Consider the following 15,836-nt stretch of genomic DNA (forward strand, 5'->3'; position numbering starts at 1 on the left):
AAAATGATGTTGTCCTTTTAGTAGATAAGTGTTTAAGTATTTGTCTAGGCATTAATTTATGCAGGGACACCTGCCTAAATTGCTTTCAATCTCTTGTGAATGCCTTTGATCTCTGTGACAGTTTGACTGCATTAGTGGGAGTGTATTGGTTAATCCTTCGCTTAACTTGTTCTTTTTGGCACAGCCAGAGGCCTGTCCAAAGATAATATGTCAGCAGTGGGCTAAATCCTAATCAAACACCCAGGCCAATGCTGCTAGGAGATGTGGTTTAAGAGTGGAGCATGGAAGGTCACCACGAGGAGACAGTTTCAGAGAACTGTGGGATATCAGTTAAAGTAATTTTTTTAAATAAGTAAGTAATTATAATATAGTATAATGTTGTATAAATTCAGCCATGTATTAGAATAAGGTAGGACATAATACATTCCACCCAAGTCTGTCATTGCTTTTTTTTGTTCCTTCAAGTAGTATTATTGGTGTTGCTCTGGCCTTGTTTTCATTTGCCACTGGGATTGAGTTGACAGAGTTTTGAAATGGATCCCATAACTTTCCATCGGGCAGCAGAGTCATATGAACTTAATTAGTACAAGGAAGTTACCTATTGAGCAAACTGCAGATTTCGGGGGGGGGGGGGGGGGGGTGCAGATGGATGACATTTAGGTAGAGGGCTATGAATATTAATTATACTATTAAGGAAATATAGGAAGTAGGTGAAAAAATGTATAAACATACTACATAGGAGATTTTACCTCGTGGGACATTTGGTTCCAGATCAGATTGTAGATTGCAGATGAAACCGGCAACAGCCCGGTTTCATGATGCAGATGGAAACATAGTTTAATGGGGCAGAGGCAGGGAGTGTATGGCAAGCCAAATTATCATTTAGAGATATCTTAAATTGCATTTTAAGATATCTTGAAATATTTAAAGATATCTCTAAATAATTTCAAGATATCTCAAATTGAATTATAGATATCTTTAATTGTGCAGTTTTTAAGATATCGAAAAATCAATTGGAGATATCAAAAAATGAAATAAAGATATCTCAAATTGATTTACTTGAAATACTATGGAAACCATGTGGATTTTACTAGCATGGTACACCAAACTGTCATTTAGAGATATCTTAAAATTAAAACATTTTAATGAGATCTCCTAAATCATGTGAAGATACAGGTAGTGGACAAAAAAATGGAAACACCAATGTAAAGTCACTTAATAGGGCATTGGGCCACCATGGTATCCCGGTCTGTGGAGTTCTAGGCAGACTGTTTTTGATGAAACTGGCTGCTCGCGCCCCAGGTTGAAATTTGCAGTCAATTGATCTGCAGTTGATCCTGGAGTATGCGCTTCCGCCCACTGTTGCCCATTGATGTCTTTCCCTCGGAGTTCCATGCCGACATCAGCTTAGACACCGTTGCTCGTGAAACATCAGCAAGTTGAGCTGTCTTGGTCACTGAAGCTCCTGCCAAACGCGCCCCAACAATCACCTCTCTTTTAAAGTCACTGAGGTCTCCTCTTGCAGCCATGCTAGCCATAATTATAGGCAACCAGGCCTGTCCAATGTTTTTATACATGACCCAAAGCATGCTGGGATGTTATTTGCTTAATTAACGCATAAGCCACACTTGTGTGGAAGCCCTTGCTTTCAATATACTTGGTGTCCCTCATTTACCCAGGTGTTTCAATTTTTTTGTCCACGACCTGTATCTCTAAATGACTTCCTGTTCATTTAAAGATATAAATAAATCATTTAAAGATATCTCTAAATTACTTCCTGTTCATTTAAAGATATCTCTAATTCATTTAAAGATATCTCTAAATAACTTCCTTTTCATTTAGCGATATCTCTAAACAACTTCCTGTTCATTTAGAGATATCTCTAAAACATTTGAAGACATCTTCAAATGAACAGGAAGCCATTTCAAGATATCTCAAAATGACTTCCTGTGAAAATGTTTTGACTGGACTTCCTTTCCATTTAGAGATCACTCCAAATGAACAGGAAGTTATTTAGAGATATCGATAAATGATTTAGCTATATCTCTAAATGAAAAGGAAGCTATTTCAAGATATGTTAAAATGATTTAAAGATATCTCTAAATGAACAGGAAGTTTTTTAAAGGCTTCTTGTTTCACCACTTTATACGCCTTTGCATTTAACTAGACTAAAAAATAATATATAAAGATGCAATACTTACGCTGTGTGTTTAATTTGCCCCAGTCAGTGACTTTCAGTTGGTCAAGGTCTTAGACAGGCATCTATAAAAGGGCAGATATACAAACAAGAGGCTGACCGTACAAGAAAGTTAGTGTGAAAAATAATATATATATATATATATATATATATATATATATATATATATATATATATATATATAGTGCTAATTAAGGAACACCATCTTGTTAACGATTGAGATGAAGAACTCAGAGACAACAAAATGTGACTTATTATTAAAGGCACTTATCTGAATTAGGTACAATCATAAAGAAGCATATTTGCAGACCTTTCATACAGTAGATGCCTTGTCAAATTAAAGGTGGCTGCTTAGTGTTTTGTTTTTTGGTGTACATAAACTACATCATTCTTTGAGGATGGACTGTCATGATTAAATTCAATTTTACAGATTTACAGTTCACCTGTGCTACAATGGCTTCCATATTTATATCCTACCATATTTAGTTTGTGAGATGCAATGTGACAAACGGTCAGAAAGCCTCATTTTAGTGTACTGCACCGTGCTTTGTGGCTAGACTGCATGTAATAATTGAAGTCACGTGAATATACATTAAGTTTGTTCAATCAGATAATGCAATGTGCCATTAACCACTGTTGCTATGACTCCCCCTCCCCATTAACAACTTTGCTTTTAACCTACATAAACCTATTTGATATTGTTCAAATGCTTTACTGAACAGGTTGGGTTAAATATAAGTTTGGTTAAGGAAGCTTTTCCTCTTTTTCTGTTGTTTTGAAGTACCTTTTTTTTAACTAGTTAATTCAAGTTTCATGGTAGTAGAATTTGTTTAATTTTGACATGTCTACATGGATCCCAGTGAGTATCTCTTTGCAGTTGTGTTAATGAACAAGTAAATTCAGACCATGTCAAGGTAAAGTGTATATTTATGATAGGAGATATAACATAATGGTTTAGGGTAGTTAGAATAAAGTGGATAAAGCTGTACATCACTTCCTAGAGCCAGCTGAGTCACTGAATATTTATAAGCGGTTCATTAATATGGAGAGAAATAGCAGGGGGTCGGATTCTAAATACATCATTAATTAATGATTATTATTCAGTAGAAAACAAAATATTTAGTTTTTTATGTTCTAAAACAAGCATTATTGGAAACAAAATGCAACAGAAGTTTTGAATTGAACACATTACTTGATGTCTAGCCTTGTTTGCTTATAACCCAAGATGAGTGAAAATACCTTTTGTTTTGTAGGGAAGAGTCAAGTTAATATCTTTTGCAGGCAGAGACATTTAAAATTGCATATTCCTTAAGATCTACAGCGAATGGCACTATCTGTGTGGTTATTATTATTATTATTATTATTATTATTATTATTATTATTATTGTCATTGTTGTTGTTGTTTATTTCAGCCTTGATTTACTAACTATACTAGCATTACGTGACAATGTAACAGAATTCAGGAATGAGAATAAGAATATATTTATATTTCAGTTTTGGTGCATTTCAGATTTTTCTACGAACTTAATCAGACCCACCTGAGTTTGCACCTGTGTATGGTAGTGAATTAAGCAAATTGTAAAACCTGTAATGGATCAAAAATGTTATTTCAAAAGTGTGTGCTTGTTCTAAATTAGGCTGTTCAGCTTCTTGATGAGTATTTTAAATGTAATCTGTTAACATGTTTTTGTTTGATGTTGAATAACCCTCATGTAGTATGTTTTATGTAAGCAATAGTATACGACACAGCAGGTATTATCGGACAGGTAATCAATTGCTGTGACACTTAAGTGTACAAAGTCAGAGGCATTACTATTGATTAACAGTAGAATCTAGTAAGTATCCAATAGTCTTGATGTGTTTGTCATCATAAAATTATTTTTTAATCCAAATTGTTTTGAATCACTGCAGGGCCCTAAATTGAATGTGTAGGTAGTTTATGGTTTTGTTACTTTATTGGATGTTTTTTTAATGGCTGAAAAGAAAAAGGGTTGATGATGACTAACGTAAAAAACAAACAAAAACACTCTTTCATAGCAGTGCCAAACACCTCTTTTTAAATAGAAAAAAAAAATCATGGAGAGATTTGATGTGGGTAGGTTAAGGTCAATACCATTATCATTTTATTTTTAACATTATCATGATTTCTATAAAGCACATGATCATAAACAGGCCGAGACATAAGCACACTTTTTAAAAGCTATCTCTGTCTACATTTGTATCTATTTATCTATATAGCTATAATTTAACTGATACAATCGATGTTTTCCAGTTCCTTCTTTTGACTACAATGTTAAGGGTGTCTACTTTCCAACTTGTATCTTTTGGCTGCCAGACTGGCATTAACAGAAAAAGTCTTAAGAGGAGGAGGGGGAGACGCAGAGAAACCAGTGCAATCTGGGATAATGTTTAAATACCGTAAGAAAGCCCAGCTCATTTACTCAGCCAGAGCACTGTGGAGAAAAACGGTGTAGTAATCCTGCAGAGTAGCAGGTGGTGCTACTTTCTTATCCGTATAAAACAAGAATGTGTGGATGTTTTTCAATTTACTCTTTTTAATCTTTAAATAAGACAGTTGGTAGCCTGTTGGCATGAAAATAGGCCTTGGGTTTTTATTCAAAGTTGAACGAAGGATGATGGTTGAATTTTTTTGGAAGGAAGCAAGCCATAGGCTTTCAGAGAGTACTGTCAGGGGAAGGTTTTTCCAAATTACCTGCTGGGTCCGAGCTCCTTTATGCTGTTGTTGTGACAGGTAGATTTATAAGGCTTGAAATTTGTACAAATCAGTTGTCATTCACGGCAAGCTGTCAATGTGTCAAGCTGTCATGCCTGCTGTGAGGGGATGCCTGAGGGGGTGCATGAGGGGGCAACTGCAGAGAAAGAAAATGAGTTCAAACAGACCTGAAACGGAGCTCAATTCTCTGTTTTTTCTGCCCCCGTAGAGCTGGCATTGATTTTTCTTGATGTTGAGCAACAGCAAATCTGAAATGACATGTTGTTCGTAATCTAAAGTCGCTGTTTATTGTCTTTTTAAATGGCAGCAAATCATGCAGAAGAGAATACAATGTGTATTTCTGAACCGTGCATGTTTAGCAGCATCCTGTTCGTGTCACTTTTTCTGGCCTGGTTGTTTTTAACAGGAAAGCGTGCTGTTGCATTTATGAGCACAACTGTCTCATACATTCTGTAGACGCAGCATGATATAAAGTTTATGTATTACTCTCCAAGGACTTAAGAGGAGCGTATGCGAAATCAAAATACAGCGTTGACAAAAAATAATGAATCCAGAGAGATGTTCCTTACAAAGGATAAGTGGGGAAAAAAAAGTCTTCATTATTCCCTTTCAATAACAAAAGGGGTTTAGGTGGAATTATTGAATCCATACCAGCAGAATCACCATTCAGTAAAGGCGTCTTGTTTTTAATATAAAATGTCAGTCAGTTAAAGATCTCAAAAATCATATGATCAATGCCAAGTAAAGCACCCCAGCATTACAGTGAGAGAACAAGCTGTTCTTTCTAAATAAGAAAATTGTAAAACTTGTTTGATGCCTGTCAGGCAATAATTTTCAATAAAGGTGTGTTAATACACTACTCATTTATAATCATTCAATATGAAATGTGTTTTTGATTGTAAAAACATGTTTACTGGATAAAACTTTCCTAACTATTCCCTGGAAGTCTACACGGATCTGAAAAGCTCAAGATGTAGATTTTTCCAACACTATAGAAGACGTGCTTACTTCAAGACTATATACTGTTGGTTTAATTTGTTGTGGTAGTGGAATGGTTCATGTCAAACTAATCTACAGTAGATTTTGTATTATTGCTACATGGAATTGAACTGTGGAGTTTTAATACAAATTATAACAGATGAGTGAAGAACAACAATTGGTATTTAATATACAGGTATTTTAAATGCGACACGCAAGGAAATGTATGTGATTTACTTAAAGTAACCAATACATGTTTATGTTTAGTCATGCAAGGGGACTTAGCGATTAGGCTAAACATAATTTCATATGATAAAAACTTTCTTTCTTTCTAGACCCATTGGCTTGAGTTGAGCCTACCACAGAAAGTTTATATGTTACAGTGTGTGGGTTGAATTCTCTTTGGGGCTTTATTTCTTATGAGGGCTTTATTTCTTGCATAGTGTGCTGCTTAACTACAGCCACTCTGGCTACTTCCTGTTCTCTATACATCTGGATTGTGTGGCCGTGCTTTAGTTAGTCATATGATTGTTTTTATTTTTTTATCTTTAGCCCACTTGGTTGCTCCGTCATCCATCAGGCAGAGTAAAAACTGGTCTGGGACAGAAAGTGGGAAGGTGACACTTGAGCAACAGTCAGTACCAAGAGGTAAAAAATTAATCAAAGATTTCCATATAGCCATTACCAGCTGGCATCCATGGCCTCTAAGCCTTTGAGCTAAAAAGTCTACAGAGAGGCACATGGCGCAGCTGAGTTTGTCTTGTAAAAGCGCAGCTGTCCAAAACATGACAGCTACAGCATTAGCAGGGCCATTAAGAGGTGTAGAACATTTCCAGGGAAATGATTTGAAAAATGACAATGCTGGCTCCGGTGTAATATTAATTATACTCTGCACTCATGGCAAATAAACTAAAATAGTTGGCACAGAAGACAAAAGAGTTGTCTTGTTTCTTTTTCACTCTTTGATCAAACATTTATTATATAAACTTGAAGCACTTGTCTCTGAAAATAAGTGACTATGCTTCTAAGAATTTTGTCTTGTATCAAAATCACGTTGAACTATGGGAAATAAAAATGTAATAAGGCACTACAATAGTGAGTATCAGGCAAATTGAATGTCTTGCTAATATCACTTTACCATATAGCACAATTCATTATGTCCTATATTTAAATAAATGAGTGACATTTAAAATCTGTAAATGTTTGCCTTCACTGGTATATTTAACATGTGCCATAGAACAGTGACCCAAGAGGGAAGGAAGAAGTCATTGCAGTGAATATTATTCAAGTATTTTGTTTTGAAGGCTGTTTTTACAGGTATTGTAGTAGTATATATATATATATATATATATATATATATATATATATATATATATATATATATATATATATATATATAGTGTCAATAGTGAATTTTTGCTTGTAGTACATTTTTAATTTTTTTTTTTTTTTTTTACTATAAATAGGATAAACAGCCAAAAATATGTTTTATGTATTCGCTTGGTTATCTAACTAGGTGAGTAGTGTTTATACACTATATTTTCACAGTGGATAATAGCGGAAGGCTCTATATAACAAACAAATATTGAAGCATTAGCACTGTATATTTAGCTCTACACTACTGTGTGTAATTTGTACCAGTATCTTTAGGAGTTAATGGAGAAATTCCTCAATAGTTTGTGAAACATGTGTTTGGGAACTCAAAGAAACATAAAACAATAAACCCCTATACTAAATGTTGACAATGTTGAACAGGTTTTGCCTCAGAGCTTGTCTGAATTGCCCTTAACATGGCCTTTTCTTATCAATCATTAAAAGTTAGCAAAGCAAAGATGTTAAAGGCATAGTATTGTTTTGCTAATGACAACCTTTGTGGTTTCTTAGATCCTTTTGAGCTGCAAATTCCTGTTAATTTGTTGGAAATGTATTTGCACAGATTACACAAATCATTGTGTTTTCATCTCAAAAGAAGAAAAAAAAAACGTTTCAAATAGCTTTTCAGGTAACATTTCAGAATAAAGGTTTTTAGGACCTTTTGGAGCATGCATTGTGAAATGAATTTCAATGTGACCTGCCATGTTGTTTTAGAGACAGACTAGGGCTGTCAGTTAAGCCTCAAATAGCAATCTATTTAATTTTGCACCCAAAATGCACCACCCACTCGCTATATCACGGGTGTCGGGGTCCAATATAAATCCACTATATAATGAGGGCCGTGATATAGAGAGAGATTCATAGAAGAACAAATAGGCTAACAAATACTGTACAACCACTGTAGCCATTGGCTAAAATAAAAACTGCTTCAGCAGCTAGATATTTAATTTGCTTTGTGTTATTATGCAATACTTGTGTATATGATAACAGTATGATATTAATGCTTTGTTTTTAATTGTTTTGTATATTGTTGTTTGTGATGTGCAGTACGGAATAAAACAAACAGTAATTCTAAGTGCCTGTGTATATTCCCGCTAAGGTATACGCAGTTAACAGTAAAAATGGGGAGCCAACTCCATGACCGCGATATATCTGAATCCACAGTATAACGCGGGGCGATATAACGAGGACTGGGTGTATAATCGTTCGAAAAAATATGGATGATTGTACTACCCAGAAAAATCCCCCCCCTCCTGCGACGTGATTATTTTAATATCATTGCTGTTAAGTAAAAGCTTGGGCAGAACAATGGAATGCAAGGGTAATTAACTGTAATATAGCTTTGTGCGGGGTACTGTAGGAGTACTGGTCTGTCGACCTGCTCTGGATCCAAGGCGGAGCGCTTTTTGTTTACATCGAATACATAAAGGACGCATACTTACAAAGCATTTTTAAAACTGATTCACTGGTGGTCAGGATGGGACCAGCAATTCAGATGCTAGTTAACACAAGCAGGAAAATAAGAGCATTATTAGTATGCACGTTACAAAAATGTAATTATTGAATAATTGATTTTCGATTTGATTGTAGCAGCCCTAAGACAGACTACATAGATTCTCTTTGTTGTTTGTTCAGAACTGTGTAGTCAAGCTGAAAACATCATTGCAAGCTGAAAACATTTTAGTAGATTTTTTTATAGTGTTCTTTTATTATTATTATTATTATTATTATTATTATTATTATTATTATTATTATTATTATTATGTCATCAAGTCTTTACATGCTATTGAAGATTGGAATTAGCAATTCCAAAGTTAGATGAAGACCTCTGCAGAATATGGAAGTCAACACATAGCTGAAGGGAACAGACTCATATTGTTCAGACAAGACACCTTTGCTAATGTGCTTTTCATTTCCCAATGCCTGTTTTGAATGATATTGTGCAGAGTTTGAGATCCTGTCCCAAAAGAAACATGTTCACTTAGTTGGGTGGAGTCTTAATTTAGTTATTGGATCCAAAACCCTGTGTTATTGCCAATACACTGCATTATTTTTAATAATTCTCACAGTTCACTAGATTAAAAATATACAAGAATTGGAACAACTTTCATGGCAACATTTAGGATTGTGTGTTTCTATAGAGATTTTTTTTTTCAGTATCCATAATAAATCTGACCCTTTTATAATGGGGAATGCCTTCGGAAAGGATTGAAAGTGAATTTTCATAGTAAATAAGAATATATGCCAACTACGAACCAACACCACCCACTGAATATAATGTTTCTACATTTTTATACCAATTATATTAAATTAAGCCTGGAATACGTTAATGTTGTTTAAAAAGCAATCCTGTGTACATCATTGTTCTGCATGATTCTCTGTAAAATAAAGATTGTGCTTTACTTAAGACTATGCATGATAACAAAGAAAAGTGGCCCTGAAATTCTTAGCAGGGCACTTTCTTCTTTCTTCTTTGAAGTATCCTAGCATAGTGATGGGGGCCATGGTGGGTGGGGAGCTGACAATTTTTCTGTTTGGAGGTGTTATCTTTCAAATTAGATGTTTTAACAAGGTATTTTGTGAACATTGTTCATGATATTGGTTTGCAGAAAAGCAGAAGTGTTAACCCTGGTGTCCTAGCTAAATTCCAGTGCAGGTCATAATGAATCCCACTAACTATGCTTAATTGATGTCAAGTGGTAGGGCATGTCTGGTAATGAGATGTTTCTTACAGTAGATGTATGTTGTATACACTATTTACATTTAAAATACTAGGTTTGAAATTATGTTTACTGATCTAAACAAGGGAGAACCTAAATACAAGTGTCTTTTTAACTACATATTAATCTGGCTGGTGTTTTCACCATATTTATGAGTTGTGTTAGGATCCGCTGTTGTTTTAGATCATTAAAACTAATCCACTGTATCTTTCAAGTGAAACTCAAATGTTCCCTGGTATTATTATTATTATTTTTTATTATTAATTTCTTAGCAGACGCCCTTATCCAGGGCGACTTACAATTGTTCCAAAATATCACATTATATTTACATACAATTACATTATTTTTTACATACAATTACCCATTTATACAGTTGGGTTTTTACTGGAGCAATCTAGGTAAAGTACATTGCTCAAGGGTACAGCAGCAGTGTCCCCCACCTGGGATTGAACCCACGACCCTCCGGTCAAGAATCCAGAGCCCTAACCACTACTCCACACTGCTGTTATATATTGTACACATCTTTAGTACATTTGGTGAAGTCTAATGATGGCTGAATGGGGCTTTTTGGTATTAGATTCCTATTGCTAGTAACAGAAATTGTCACATAAGGGTCAAGTAGTATGAATAGCAACAGACCACATGTACAGTGGCCAAAAATGTAATGCAATAAAATTTAAATGTGGCATTTATCAGCATATTGGACTTCATGGGCTATGTATTACTTCCAGTAAAACCAGTTCTACATTCAGGTTGAATAATATTAAAATATGAATGGGATTACTGTGGAAACATGATATGAATAAAATAATAGGAAGAGATCTTGAATCATGTACCTTGAGTTCCAAGTGGAAATCTATCTCTTCAATACAAGTTGCGTGTCATCTTCTGGTAGTTTTAAGGCTCCGTTAATAAATGAGCTGTCTGGTGCCCAGTGGCCCTTTCAGGGAATGAGGCATTCGGCTCAGGTTTTCTGACTTGGGTTTAGGAAATTCGCTCCTTGTCAAATCATTTTTATAAATAAATAAATATGGAATAGCTGCTGGAATTAAAGCAGAGCCTGTTTACTTCGGTGACTGATCTATGATAATCTTCAGCTGAGGCTGAAGAACATTTCCTTAATTTGAGATTAAATATTATGTCCTGTATAATGTGTCTGTAAAACCTATATGCATGAATTTAAGGCTTTGTTGTTTTTTTTTTCTTCTTCAAAACAGATTTGTTCATTTTAAGTCGCTTTACTCCAGCAATGTCACCTGCACTAAGAATACAGGTGTTAAAATGTTGTACTACTAACAGAGGTTACACATCATTTGAATAAAATGTATTATATTTGATTAGTTGTATACCACAGCAGTAGTGCAAAGTACTAGTATCATCCCCGGGTGACTTGCTTGGTAAAAACATGATATTGTGTTCATACAGTGACGAGGGGTGCAGGTTCACTTGGGCCAAGTTGTCGATATTAGCTGGGGATCTCGCAGGGAGCGTTGCAATTGCCTGGGGAGGCGAAATCATCAGGGGACTGTTTCACCTCACCGCGCTACAGTGCCAACATCTGCTGTCTAGCTCCTGGGTGTAAAGAGGTGATTGGCTTGGTATTCATTTTTCCTGAACTGTTGTTGTGAGTTGCTACAATGAGGGAATGTAATTGGGCATCCTAAATTTCTATAAATATAAATATAACAGACCAACAGCAAATCCAACAAACATTAATGCGTTTGTAACCTGTTTTAATTGTACTATTGTGTTGTAGGAGGTGTAAATAGGTGGTATACTTTTTTTTTTTTTTTTTTAAATACGTTGGGTCTTTTACAACATTTGCTATTGATTTTGTTTTTGAGTGAAAGCTGGTAGGCAAATAGAAACGTGCCTTTCAATTTGAATTGCTGAAACCTGTTCACTTCTGCTGGCCATAAAATTGACTTATTAAGGTACTATGAAAGACATGCCTTTTTCTAATAAATTTCCGCTGTAAAACTGTTCCCATAGTTCTCAAGGGAGCTATTGAAGGTAGGGGAGTTAGGATAAGGCTTGGGGTAGCTTTTTCAGTAGGATGTGTGGTGAGAAGAGAGCTTTCTTAAGTGAAATGGTACTTGTATGCTACTTGTAAAATAACACATGTGTCAGGTGCCAGGTCTTTAGACAAAACAAATAATACTCATTGGTGGCTAATCTCTAAAGCAGCTACAGTCGGCTATGTTTTAAGTACCAAAAAAAGTACAATTCCTGTAGTCTTATCCCAATGGGTTTGTTTAAATATCTACAGCATATCTCGGCCGATATCTGTGTTTGGCTGCATGTAAACCTTTTCAGGGTACACTTCTTGGAAACTTAACAAGCAAAAGAGTTCTGACAAGCCACATAAAAGCTGTTTGAAATGATACCTGCCAAATGCTAATCTTCTCCTTGATAATAAAAATGCAAAACAGAATAGTTGTCGGTTTCTATAAACCCCATGAACATTCACCACTCATTTTAACAACAAAAAATTGAGTCAGGAGGATTTGTTTTGTTTTTTTTGGCCAAATGAGGATAAAACCTTGTGTCTAAAATCACCTATGCCTTTTTGGTGCCTTTGATGAAAGGTATCATAATTTTATTGTCTCTCCTTGTGTCTTTTTCAGAAAATATTGACGACTGTTTTGTTGTATACTAATTTGACAGCTCTTTTTTTCTGAAACTGAAGCTACAATGCAGATATAATGAGCCAAAGTGATTTCTCTTAGATTATATCAACAATTTAATGGTATGCGGATGTAAAATGCTTAAACAAAGATTTGAATAAAACAATGTAAAGTTTTCATTTTTACTGTGTCATGGTAGTAGAGCTAGCGCTATATTTAGCAAACAGGTTTAATTATTGATGACTTTGATTTTAATATGATTTTTACATAGCTCCACCAGCTAACTGAATGCTGAACAAATACAAAATGTTGCTGGCATTAGAATTCCTGGTTTCTAACAGAAATGCTAAATACTGAAGTTTAAAATATTTCAGCATTTTACATCTCTTTTGGGCTGTTCCGTAAAATTTCAGCATCTGTTGTTTTAATAGGAAATTGATTTGCAGTCTTCCCAGTAAATCGGCCATGTAAACCAGAAACCAAATGCAATAACTAATTAGAATCAAAGGTTCTAAATTCTGTAATGGGTTCCTATACTCAAAATTGTTATTTTAATTGGTCATAAATAAACTCTTGCTGTTTTTGTGTGAGTTGTAAATACTCAAATGCTTCAATTAACCTAACCAGAAAACATCAGCACCACACTAGGGAGGGGTGTTAGTGAGTTGCTGACATATGGATATGATCTCTGTTTCTCTGACCAGATTCGGTTTCTGCAGAGTGCGTGAGAAGGGGAGATAAATTTTGCCCACGTAATATTATAGCAACTCATAAATAAATGGTTATCCTTTGGTGCTTACAGTTTTCATTAAAGCGGCCTGAGCTTCGTTATTGACACCGTAGGTGGCCTATGCAGGGAAATGCAGTAAAATTTATCAGTGCGCTTTCCTCACCTAATAAATCATCCAAACAGGGAACCATATGGCAGATAAGACCTTGAAAATGTGGCTTCAGCATGTGAAGAGTCAAGTTGCTGAAAACTTGAATGATTACAGCCTAAGTTTTTTTTTTCTCCCTTAGAATATCTTATAGTTATTTTACACGCCATTTTCTTGTTCACCTTATCACCTCTTTGTCACATATTTTAGAAAAAAAGTATTTCTATGTGTAAGAAAAAGTGTAGACGATAAGCCATTTTTACAGTTCTGGCTACAGAGAGGGGCAGGGAGGTGCAGAGACTGATGGGAAGGGATGATATATGTAGCGGCTGTGTCCCAGCTCTCCTCTAGCCCGTTGTCATTAATCATGGCCATTAGCTTTTTTCAGTGTTGCCTTGTCTGCACTATGCCATCAAAAGCCAGCTTTTTCTTTCATATCCCACACCAGAAACTGCCTAACACCTCCCCCCTACCTGCCAGTTATTTCTCTCACAAGAATATATGTATTTTTTCTTAAAACCAGAGTTTTTTGTATGTTATGCACATGTGTGTGTGCAATCCGTATTCATATTAAATATACAGTATAATTTAATGTTTACATGTCTCTAGCATTACATATTAAATTGCCATGCATAATTGAATGCAAGCAATGGTTGTAAGGTAACATTTAGACTCCGTATGTGGTGGTATAATATTGTAATATTGTAATAATATTTGTCAGTATAAAAGCTGTCAGGTTTTGTTAATTGCAGTTATCAAAATGACAGTACCCCATGGTGTCTGGCTGTCTGCATCGGTGGGCAGCCTCATGTGAAAATAATGCCAGCACAACCTGACTTCCAGACAATGTTAAACCTTCTTGATGATTGATGAATTTTATAGCAAGATTAAAATATGGTACCTGAAGTATTTTCAGTTTGTTATGCTGAGGGAACTTTTCAAAGTTGCTGCAATGCTCTTTTAAAGGACTAGATGAAGTCACTCTTTGCAAATCATAGCAGATTTAAAAATAGATTGACAATCGGAGAACTGTAATATCATATCAGTTTGATGAAATGATTGTGAATCCCTTTGAAATAAGATGTTCATGCATATTAAGTTGTAGAATTTATAAGTGCACAAGCACTGCAAGAAATCTGTCTGCAGTAGCTATGTCAGCTGTCGAGGTCAGTAATCTTAATGCCAAATGTCCTCTTCATAAATCAGAAGTAAAGTGCAGATAGCACTTGGGTATTTCAAAGTACATTTTTAAATCTGCATCTCTGAAATGTTTTTCTTTTTTTTTTTTCCACAGGTTCAGTTTTGTTTTCTTTATTAGCAAGCTTGCAAAAACAGACACAGACTTATTTACAAGATGCTAAGGTGACAACTGTCAATGTACAGTTACCTTTACATTCGTATGCCATATCTGGAGCAGGCAGTGTTTTTTTTTTTTTTAATAGGCATATATTCAGTTTCTATTTCACACTTTTCTTATGTTCTGCTCCTATGTTGGCTTTGTTTTTTTTAAGTATTAAAGAAACAATGTGTTCTTTTATTCTGCTCAGTTAAATGTTTTTGACAATAAACATCTCAACATCAGAAAACAGTAAGTCAATGTGGTATGAAAATGGAGTCAATTCTTGAACCAAATTAACAATATTCTTTAACACATTTTGGCTGCCATTAGTCAGAGCAAGAGATACAAATCCCTTTTCATGCTTTGTGATTTCTTTTTTATAAGATATTGCATTCCTTTTCCAATTCTACTGAATTGTGTCTAACCTTGATATTGATCCTGTAGCTTTGCTTTATGTACAACCTTACAAGCAATTTTTTTCTGTTTTTGTTTTTGCTTTTTGCAAAGACATATGTTTTAGTCTCCTGAATGCATGTCGGTTCCAAATTTGTTACCTCGTCTCTGCTAATGAGAATAAACAACTGGTCACCACACTGACCAATGAAACTAATAAAGATATATAGCAAGGTGCTGGCTCAGGGAGTCACATTCACACTCTCAAACTCAATGTGACATTTTTACTAAAGCACCATGATTTCAGACCTCAGTCAGTACTTACAAATTCTGAGAAAGAACATACTAGTTGACTGATTGTTTTCTAAATATAATATGCTTAGTAAGTGAAATTATTGCCTGCTCTAATGCTGGGTAATTAAGATACAGTGCTTTTAAAAAATACCAAGTGAATAATATTGATTTAGTGGACCACTGTTTAGAAAGATGCCAGCAAAGGAGGAATATTTTATTTTAGGTGCTGTAATGAGGCTGAATCAAGATGCGTGTGAGAATAGATTATGCTGTAAGTCATTTTCCACAGTCCCTTTTATTGC

General features: G+C 35.0%; 1 protein-coding gene across 3 annotated transcripts in view; it reads left to right on the forward strand.

Annotated features, from left to right (window-relative positions):
* LOC117414928 (leucine-rich melanocyte differentiation-associated protein-like) overlaps positions 1-15,836 on the forward strand; it is a 341,523-nt gene that overhangs the window by 66,049 nt on the left and 259,638 nt on the right. The gene's annotated exons all lie outside the window — the stretch shown is intronic.

This window comes from Acipenser ruthenus, chromosome 7, assembly GCF_902713425.1.
Source record: "Acipenser ruthenus chromosome 7, fAciRut3.2 maternal haplotype, whole genome shotgun sequence".
Classification (NCBI taxonomy): Eukaryota; Metazoa; Chordata; class Actinopteri; order Acipenseriformes; family Acipenseridae; genus Acipenser; species Acipenser ruthenus.